This window comes from Alligator mississippiensis, chromosome 2, assembly GCF_030867095.1.
Source record: "Alligator mississippiensis isolate rAllMis1 chromosome 2, rAllMis1, whole genome shotgun sequence".
Classification (NCBI taxonomy): domain Eukaryota; kingdom Metazoa; phylum Chordata; order Crocodylia; family Alligatoridae; genus Alligator; species Alligator mississippiensis.
The window spans coordinates 262,517,787-262,528,733 of record NC_081825.1 but is presented as its reverse complement, the minus strand read 5'-3'; the positions used below and the strand labels follow the sequence as shown (position 1 = coordinate 262,528,733).

At 46.8% G+C, this 10,947-nt stretch overlaps 1 long non-coding RNA gene across 1 annotated transcript; it reads right to left on the bottom strand.

Annotated features, from left to right (window-relative positions):
* Window positions 1-130: 130 nt before the first annotated feature.
* Window positions 131-10,721, bottom strand: LOC106738207 (uncharacterized). Its single transcript, XR_001374018.3, has 2 exons — window positions 10,479-10,721; window positions 131-9,950 (listed from the first exon to the last, which is right to left on the bottom strand). It is a non-coding gene; the product is annotated as an uncharacterized LOC106738207 (long non-coding RNA).
* Window positions 10,722-10,947: the final 226 nt, after the last annotated feature.

Below are 10,947 nucleotides of genomic sequence, written 5' to 3'. Positions count from 1 at the left end.
AGCCGGGGGTGAGCCGGGCCCATCTTCGTTGCACACGGGCTGTGGCCGGCAGCCCGGGCACGCAGGGCTGGAGAGAACCGCGGGGCTGTTCAGCGCACGCGAGTTAGAATTAGTTACGGAGGCGTAATGGTTGATTGAAAAGATTGTTTACTTACACCCAAAGATGGTATTGGTGTAGGCTGGACAGATTTCCAGGCACAGCTCCCGCTTGGATCCTCACTAGAGGAACATGACAAATCGATTGCTACCACAGAGTTGTTCAGGCTCCGCGGGTCTGGTTCGGTTAGACTTGAAAAGTTTCCCCGGAGTTACTTAGGCTCTGCGGGTCTGAAGTTACAGGAAAGGGATACGTCTAGGATTGCACTCAGCGATGGGGAGAGGCTAGAAGTGAAAGCTCCGTAGGCTCGGTTCTATTGCCTCCATTGCCTGCTTAGGGGAGGCGCGTCGGGTCCGCGAGGGTCCGCAGCGCTTGGAGATCTTCACACAGAATCTCTCTCATCCTCCCTCCTCCGACTTGGGCGGAAACTACCCAAGCCTTTTGTACGGCTAGCAAGCCAATCACTAGCCGCCACGTGTGCCTACATTAGGAATGGGCCAATAATGTGGCGCGAATCCTAATACAAATGGCGGGAACTTCTTTACAGCGTGTATCACTATGATGCAAAAGAGATGCACACTGCAAAGAAGCTGTAATCTGGCGGGAAATTCCCCGCTGCACTAGAGTTCTCTCTAGCAGCAGAGAACTCTACCGTGCAAAGAAAGCGACAAATTGGCGGGAAAATAATTTAGCGGTGCCGAAGCGCGCACACAAACAAAAAATCACACCTTTGGGTTGTGACACAGAGGTGCCAAGTACATGGAGGCCTGAGGGCCCTGGCCCATCTTGGGAAGAGGGCTGTCACCTGAAATGCATAAAACGTTCCACATGTCAATCATTTTAGACTCCCCCCTGGCAAAAATAAAAGTCGGTGCCTATGGTTCAGCCAGTATTGGAGCCCCTGCTCCTCTGCCACTGAACCTCTGTGACACTCCAACTATATCAAAGCATGTTAGTCCTGACTTGCTATCTCATTTCCTGACTAATTTCTGCCAATGTTATTGAAACATTCAATTAAAGTAGAAGGAAGGTGACTGGTGGAGGCTCCTGTGATGTCATAATGTTTCCTTCCCTGTAGCAACAAATGGCCAAGACAACAGGATTGTCTAGTGTTGCAACTTTACATTTTTTTCCACGATTGGTATGGTTCCTCTCACTGATACCTAGAACTTTCCAAGGGATTTTGGAATTGGTTGAACATAGTCTTCACACATTATCGTATTATAGGCAAAAAAGAGACAGAGATATAGCATTAAACTGAGTGATAGGCCTCACATTGGCTACAAATATATACCCAACATATGGGAATTCCCTGCCTATTCATTATTGGTTGGTAATTTATATCTCATCATGGAGGCATCTTGGCAGAAGTGGATTCTTAGGACAGGTTAGTGGCAGTGGCTCACTAGCCTTGCAAAGGGAGAAGTTTTTATGCCAAGAAGTGGCATAGAAGATCTCATAGGCGTTTGTGAAGATATCTCAATGGGTAATTGAAACTGGCTTCATTAATAGAGGAGAGGGGTGGAGAATTAGCACTAGGAAAAGAGAGGAGCCTTTCCCTGAATGCTCTGGTACAGTAACTGGCACTTTGAATCTGAGAGACAAGCTGAAAGAGCCAGTTTGTATCTTTCCCAGAAGGAAAGTGCTTTTAGCTCCTATTGTGCTTTCCCTTTCTCTGTGGAGGATGTATGTGCTTATGATCATTAGATTACATTACTTTTGCAACACAGTAGGGATGGCCTTACTTGGCTGGTGCATTCTGCTCAGAGAGGAGGCCAGGGTTAACATCTTGCTTTTGGGGAAGTTCTGTTCAACGTGTAATGAACCTAGGAGAATGAGGACTAAAGCACTGTGACAGTCTTATAACAAAACCTGAAACCACTCAAAATTTGCCTGGTTTCAGGTTTGTTACCTGTTTGCAATTGGGCCCAAATTAATTGAAAACTCTCTCTCTCTCTCCCTTTCTGAGTGTATTTGGGTTTGATTTAATGTGATGCATTGAAACTTCATGTCCTTTATATTTTGATGTGATTTCAACATAAATCCAAAAGAATTTTGGCCATTTCTAATGAGTTCCAAATCTAAAGGAATGTGCTCCTTCCCCCCATTCTTGGGGAAGACAACAGAGAGTATCACTAAAGGTGGGCAGATGTAACATTGAGAATGTTCTAAATGTGCTTTAAGCCCTTAAGGGAGTTTATACATGTGTTTGGGGGGAGGGTGCAGCACTGGGACACTTTAATTTGAGCAGCTCCAAGAGCCACTCTAATTAAAGCACCCGGAGTGTTGTGTGTTTTAGTGTCCCTGTGCTGAAAAATGGCAGCGGGGGTGCTTTAATTCAAGCCCCTCAAACGACCGTTAGTTAAAATGACCCCACTGCCATTTTTCAGTGCGGTGACACTGATACATGAGATTCATAGATGTTAGGGTCGGAAGGGACCTCAATAGATCATCGAGTCCAACCCCCTGCATAGGCAGGAAAGAGTGCTGGGTTTAGATGACCCCAACTAGATGCCTATCTAACCTCCCCTTGAAGACCCCCAGGGTAGGGGAGAGCACCACCTCCCTTGGGAGCCCGTTCCAGACCTTGGCCACTCTAACTGTGAATAAGTTCTTCCTAATGTCCAATCTAAATCTGCTCTCTGCTAGCTTATGGCCATTATTTCTTGTTGAGATGCTGCGGTCTGCTGGAGTGTGATAATTACCAAGCTCCAGACTCAGTTAATTGAGTCTGCTCTGACACATTGTAAGTACAGCACATTGGAGTAGCCTCCTTGTGTATAGGTGCCACAAGAGTCCAGATTCACAGGACACTTTTAACCAGCTTGAACTGCCTGGAACATTTCAAGAGCACACCAGAAAAATCATGTACTATTTGGAGCCGGTCCTCCTTGAACATGTTCAGTATTATGCAGGGGCACAGAGTACTCCATGCCTGGTGTCTGGTCAGTCCTCTAGGCACTGCTGCTCACCCCCCAACCTCCATATATGCAGGGCAAGGGGATGCTCTAGAATTAAGCCAGGACTCTATGATCCAAACCCTCTGTCCCAGGTTTCCTCCCATTGGAGTGGGCAGAAGTGGGAGCCATTCAGGTAAAAATCCTGCCCCCCACAAACTCCCTCCCACTCTTGGCACCCAACCCCTTCCCCTCCATACTCAGCAGCACATCCCCTTTCTGCCCCCTTTCCTGCTCACTGTTGCTGCTGTCCTTGGCTGATCGGGCATGGGGAAAGGTGCTCCAGAGCCACTCTGGCCAGGAACAGCAGCAGCAGCTGGCTGGTTACTCCTCTCTGACCAGTTCTCCCAGGTGTTCCCTACCAGTCCGGAGCAAATGCAGGGAGGGAGAACCCAGATGCTGTCACTGTCCCTGCCTGGAGCAAGGCAGTAATGATTCAGGAGACCAATGGCACCAGGTGCATTGAACTGCTCAGATTCCCATTTTGATTAGAAATGAGCAACCGGATTGTAAAATACGAACAGCCACAAATGAAAAAGATTAGCTTTTAGTAAAAGAATGTGAAAAATGGAGTAGGGCAGTAAAATAATTTGGTCTTCTGAGGTAGAAATACCCAGCGTCCCTGAGCAATTTCAATACATAATCTAGATTTACTGCCTTTTTGGGATGGTTGGAAAGGTACATAAATTTTTCAAAGCCTGACAGTTTTGACCATAAGCATGCATTGTACAAATTCAGAGAAGTGGTTCTACAGCCTGTGTGAACTATTTTTACTGTGTGCTATAGAGACTTACTGAGCATCGGTTTGAAGGGTTTTCATGAAGAAAATTAGAACATCAGTTAAAAATTTGAAAATCATTGATAAATCCTCCTCCTTTTGGGGAGTTGGGAAGAAAATCTGCCAGTTTCCCATCCTAAGCCCTCTTTTTTTTACAGTTAATTCAGTTGTGATGAACATTGCCAAACTTTCCTTATGTGCCAGCTTGGTGTCATTTTCATTCAGGCAGATCTGCTACCTAGAATACTGTGGACATTTCTCCAGTGGGAGCCAGCTGCAGACCTCATAATTAATTTCAAGTAAGCCAGTAACAATCCACCAACTTGCAGCTACTACTGCAATAGGATAGATCTGAATTAGTGACCCAAATATAAAAGGTTCCAAATCTGTTCTGTCCTTTACCAAGGAATTTCTATTCATCTCTGACTAAGCTCTGCTGTCTTCTCCTCCCACCCTCCTAGCCATAGTGTCTAGGTTTCTCATCTCCTGCTGAGACTGGATGTGGAATTATTAAAATGCTGTGAATGAGGCTTTTTCTCATGGTATTTCTGACCCACAGGGAACTGTAGGGAATGAGAAATACCAGGAGAAAAACCAACCTCAGGAGATGCCCCATTTCTAGACAAAAGAGATTTGGAGATGCAGTCACTACATTTCAGATACTTGTCTGAATAGAACCTGTGAGTATCCTGGTGTTTGGGCTGCCACTGGTTTGATCAAATCACATCTAATCTCTCTGTGGATTTCTAATGTGCCAATCGCTGCAGTAGCTAGGTGACAGATTACAAGAATTAGAAGCGACATTATTGCAGTTCCATTTGTACCATATCCTCTGTCCCCCCTAAGGCACTTCAGTCTCGTTTCTCTGGTCTCTGCTAAATTCACTTTGCGTTGCTTATGCAGCACAAAAGTGAACTCAGATCAGCAGGAGATTCCCACAGGAAAATTCCTTCTAGCTCTGTCAGTGTTAATCTGGTGCAGGTGGCATAGCTCCCTCTTCTGTACAGCAATCCGTCCTTATCCCCCCTCCCCCTGCCAGCATGAGGGGAAGAGGAAATGTTGCAGGGTGGAGCCAAAAGCTCTTCAACACTGGACCCTCCCTTGGTGGGTACAGAGCCCACACCAGCAGTGTAAACTACAGCAACTTCCCCATGGTCGTGAATTGCACTGGAGTCAGAAAGCCAAGGATAAGGAAGTTGCGAGTCGCCTTTGGCAGCCATCACTCTACACTATATTTTAACAGAGAATCAAGGCTTTAGTTGTTGTGATAAGTTGTTTTGCAGAAGGATCACAGGGCTGTAGGTGAGGGAGGGGGCGATACCTACAGACCCTTTCGTAAACAACTGAATAGAGGGGGCACATACATAAGGAAGCATCTTGTATTCTCTGAATGCAGGGAGACACAAGCAAGGCCTGACCACCTGTGACAGAAAACTCTGCAGCTGGAGTTCCCTCCAGAAGAATGTTTTAGTTCTGGCTTCTGATGTTTTTGGTTATGAAGGTGGGGAGGAAAACCTGCAGTCCCATCCTGAACCTTCTCCACTGCTGAGTGAGCCTAGGATTTTACCTGGCTCCAGTCCATAATGCCCTCCTGTCTACACACACAAACCTCTCAGTGCTCCATTAGCAAATCAGCAGGAGCCAGAAGGCCCTACCTAATTTCTCTAATTGGAGCAGATTTCAGCTGCCCTCATCTTTAGTACAAAGCCTCTCAGTTCTCAACTTAAGCTGACATATTGGAAGCTGAAACCTATCATCCTCACAAGCCACTCTTTTTGAAGGTAAGGGCAGTGGTGGGCCACCTGGGATGTACTTTGTCCACCCCATCTCTACAGATCACAGCAATAGTATAATAAGGAATATGCTAATCATGCCAGGGGCTCCTCTTTAAATGAGAACAAAAGATAAAAAGCAGGAACCTCACTGCTTAGGACATTTAAAATTTGGCTGGGTAGAAATCTAGGAAGTGTGCAAAGTGAAAAAATCCTGCCTTGGCCCTGGTAGATAGACTGGAGGAGTTAATTGGGCTTTTCCATCTCTGACTTGTATGAGTGCCATAGTCAATCACTTCTACAGCAACACAAGTAATACAGAACTTTACAGACACAGAACCTGCTTCTGCTTCCGTTGAAGTCTGTAGTCAGGCTTCCAGGATCAGGCCCCTCACTAAGGCATGTTTCTGCATGGAAGAGTTTACAATCCAAACTTTGTGACATTATGAAAAGGTGGTAACACTAGTTCCTTTATCATGTGTGTAGGGGCAGACAGCAGAGAGAAGAAGGGCTGAAGTGGTGTTTCCTAGCTGCCCCATACCGCAGGTGGTTTTCTCATCTTTTCCTTTCCTGTTTCTGTGTTGCGTGGCTGGAGGGTAGGTTTCTTGGGGGTTGAATTCAGTCTGGCTGTATTCCAGTCCTATCTAGAGTACTTCCCCCCCGCCCCCATATGCTCTCCATTAACTTCGTTTCGTCTGCTGAATAAGGAAAGAATAACTCTCCCAGCAGCCCCAGCCCAGAGCCCCTGAGCCAAGGGAGTTCATCAGTCAGACTGGTTTCTCCTGATCCTAGAATAGGCCTCTTAATGGGCCAGGAGGGGATTGTATTTTGCCTTTCAGCTAGCGGCTGCCCTCAGCCAGGAGCGGAGTCAAATTACTGTGTCCGGGAATCTCAGCTATTCCGAGAGTAGGAGCAAGTGAGCTGCTGACTCAGGAGGCTTCCTAGTATTTTCAGACAGAGTCCAGTCCTGTCAAAACAAACTGAACCACTTGTCTTGCTTTCTGAAGGCCCCAGGACTGGGGTTAGGAAAGATCAGAGGCTTGCTGGAATATGCTAGGGATGGAACTGGAATGGGATTCCTCATCAGGCCCCTGCTTTCATGCAAAAAAAAGCTCCGTTGAACTGTAATATTAACCCTTTGCTCTTTTCTACCTGCTTCTCTCTGAGGATCTCAAAGGACCATACAACACTATATGACATTCATTACAACTGAGAGCAGAGTCACTGCCATTTGCATAATTTACTGAACGGGAGCTGAAGGGCAGAGAAGGGTAGTGATTTACCCAGGCCCTCACAAAACACCCATGGATTGGGTGTAGACATTTCAGGCTCCCAGTGCCCTGCCTTTCTCCAAGACTAGCCTTTCCCCATTGCATAGAGGTGGCCAGGGGATCTCTTCTCTCTGGAACATTGGTCCTTTGGGCTTCATGAAACTAGAATGGGGCACTGGGTATGTTATGGTGGGATCTGAATAGATGCCAGTCTGATTGTGAAGGCCTCCTCATTACCCCAGTCAGTATCTGCCACCTTGACTGCCACAGCCTCAGCCTGCTCAGCACATACTTTACATCCTTGGAGTCCAGCTGCTAAGATCACCTCCCCCTCCTTGCTCTGAGCATACTGCTCCCATCTCTAAATGCCTCCACTGTGTACCTTGTCATCCCAACCCCACTGTCTCCATCATGGTAAATTTAATCTTCATGTAAAGGGCATTCACAGATCTGCTCCTCACTGCTCATATACAGTTGTTCTTATGAAGTGCTCCCTCACTCCATCTGTTCTGCCAGCTAAGGCAGGTTTGACTATCTAGTGGGTTTCTTCTCCCACAACCATCTTTCTGCTTCCTTCTATGCTTTCTCCTTTTATAGCGCTCTCTAAGGCCACTAGTCTCTCCTTCAGGTGCATCTTCATAACTCACTTTTACACTGGAATAACCAGCCTCCCGTGTGGCTAAGCAGAGGGGCAGTTTGGGATAGTTGATGTTTCTGTAACAAAAATGATCCACTTTCTTTTAGCTGTTAACTCAGATGGTTGGTCCAGCTATTCAGCTTAGGACCCAAGCTGGGGGGAGGGGGAGGGAAGGGTTGCAAAGATGGCTTAAAGGCTTCTTTGGATACTCTTAACCTCAAGGGCAGATGAGAGCTAGTTTGGCTCTAGGACAGTTTTAAGTTACCACATCTTGGAATAGTCAAGGGTCGCTGGGGCTCTGGCTCTGCCCTTTTGCATATTAACACTGGAGGCACATAGATGAGATGCTTATGTCAGCTCAGCATCACATACAAATTCTAATCAGGCCCTTTTGGGTAGCTTTATATCCAGGACAGAAGGCGTATGCTTAGGTCCAAGGCTCTGCCCCCTTAATTGTATGTCTCTGGCACATACACACCCTTTATTTGCTGCTCATTTCAGGTTTTGAGCTTTTGGGGGCAAGAATCATACCTTCCAGTGTGTAGGCAGTGCCTATCACAATGTGGGTGTGATGGCAAAAATATTAAAAGAGTAATAATAACAGCAACAACTAATAAGTAGTGGTTATGGTGAGCACAGGGGAGGGGCTGAGGAGACATGGGCAGGGGTTGGACACTTTCTGTCTTGGAAAACTGTAAAAATAACTACTGCTGGTGACTCTACTGACTTTCCATGTAGCTTTTTAAAGTTGTCTCTTTGTGTTGGAATTAGAATGAAATTCCCCTCTGGAGACTTGATTCACTGCTGAGCAATAACAACAAGAAACCCAGACATGGATTTGCCTTTTTTCCAGAAGCTCTTGAGTCAGAGGAGGCAAAACTTATTTTACTTTGATGGCTTGCCTGGTGTTTGGGATGGGTTAATGTAGTGGGAGTGCAAGGACAGAGCTCCCCATCAGTTAGAAACAGGGAGCCCCCCCCCAACTCTCCTCCCCTTGATTTGTGGGGACTGTTCCTTCAAAGCTCCTTTTTCTCTGCTTGGTGAAGTGAGGGCTTACATAGCAGCAGGCTGGAAGGTAGGAGCAGCTCAAGGAGTTGGTGTCTGGGTGGGGAGATTTTGAAGTCTGTTGCATGATCAGCCCCTTGAAAGTGCTGTACAGCTGTGCCCTGAGAGAAGTACATGACTGCAGAGCACTTTAGAAGTGCCTGATCGTGGGACAAATTGACCCTCATTAAATGAGGGTTCAGATGAAGGTGCTCCAAAGCAGAGTGCCTTCATTAACTTCTGTTTGTCCCTGCCTGGGAGCAGGGCTGGGCTGATACAGCCTATCCCTACCCCAGTGCTGTTTTCAGGATGGGAGGAGAGGAAGGGAGCAGAAGGAGTTCCATCTGGGGTTTGGCCAGCCTGTGCTGGAGGCTGGGGTGGGTGGATTGGAGCCCCCCCACCTTGAGGGGGGCTCTGATCCACCTGCCCCACTCTCCATCCAGTGCAGGCTGGGTAAACCCCAGAGAGAGAACCGTCCCCTTCCTCCCCCCTCCCATCCTGAAGACAGCACTGGAGCTGGGAGGAGGGGGTGGGGCTAGGGGTTTGCAGCCTCTCTTCCATGGATTGGGTCCAAAGTGGAGCTCATTTTTCCTTCCCCCTATCCCTTGACTAAACAGTGAATGTCTGTTGGGTTGGGGGGAGGGGGGCACTGTTACTCATGGCACTCTTTGTGAAGCACCATGGGTTACATCAGGGACTTGCATATCTGTCAGCACCCTGTTTGTGACTCTGTGGAGCAGTATCACTGTGTGGTACAGAAGGGGCTTCCAGCTGCAAAACCCTGAGGTACCCCCTCCCATTGGCCTGTAGTGCTCCCTAGCACCTAAAAGATGAGGGCAAAAAAAGGAAAAGCCAGCTTGCCCACCATTCCTTCCTGCCAGGAAAATGGCTCATCTTCCCTTAACCACAAGCCAGAGTAAAAGCAATTGCCTTGCCAGTTCCTTTGTCCTTCTTGGCTGTGTGCAGTGGTGTGAGATGGAGAGCAAGAGCACAGTGCTCCCCAGCAACACAGGTACACACAGCAGTTCCCTCTCATCCATTTCTCCACCCTCCCATGCACAGGAAAAAGCTTGCAGTAACACACGAATTGTGTGCAGTGACACATCCATGCTTTACTCTTTCCTACAACACACTACCATTTCCCAAGGTCATGCCCACACCTACACACACAAACATGCATCCACACAAGTATGCTATACATACAAACACATGTATGCAAACAGAGATACATAATTCTATATTAGCACAAAACATCAAGACCTGTGACAATATCAATGCAGTGGAGAGTTTCCTCTCCTATACTTATTTTACTGGTGCAATGGTGGCAGAATGCATGCTTTGGTCCCCTTCTGTCTCCTATAAGAAATCCTCCTAGGAGTCTGACTCAGCTACAACTGCCAAAAACACAACAAAGATGACTCTTCAGAATGAGCAGCTAGGACTTTTTTTCATTTTCACTGCTAACTTTTACTTCCTTACAAAGTAAACACAATCCCCCCTGCCTGCACTGTCCTTTTCTCCATAAATGCTCAATGAGGGGGTGGAGCAGAGCCAATTACAGCTCACATGATGGAAGAGAGACACTGGGAAATTGAGAGAGGCCATCGGTAACAAGTACTGAATCTGTTAGGAAGATCCTTGGCCTTCTACACAGGCAGTTTTCTTTGCTATTCCTTTTTTAAAATTCCATTCATCACAAGTTTCCTTTCTCTAACCATCTACCATAGATGTAAGCCCCACAGTGATGCAAGGGGCACTCCCTCTTCTGGTTTTATGGCTACAGTTGACTAAAATTCCTCCCAGAATAGCTCTTCATAATTATACTGAGACATGTAAAAAAGAGGAAATGCTGTTGGTCTCATTTCTTCTAGAAGGGTAGTAGGGGGAGGCTTCGGAAGCAGTTTAAAGCAAGAAGTATTTACCCAAGAGGCCAGAAGAAATGTAAGGACAAACACACACTTTCTTCCCCAGCTGAGAAATGGGTGCCCCAGGCTCTCTGCTGCTGGTTCCTTCCCTTCTGAACCACAGCAAATTGTTGCAGAGCAAGAGGAGGTGCTGCCCCTTGGCAGATGAGACAGTATTTTTTTTGTCTTGTTTCAGACAAAACCAACTGCGTTCCAAACCTGGGATTGCAACAGCCATGACCCTGAGTGAAGGGAAATCTGATCCCCTGAACGACTGTGTTGGGGATGAATGGGGAGGGCTGCACTTGCACATTGCCCTGGTTTGTTTTGGAGCCTCTGATAAGCAGCAGGGCTCTTTTTTTCTTGTTGGAACAGATTTCCACAGCCTGAAGGAAAGAATTAAAAAAAACAGGTTCTGGAACAGGAACAAGTATGTTCTAAATTACAGAAAAGGATGTTAAAGGTTCAAGTAATCAAGATCTGACTC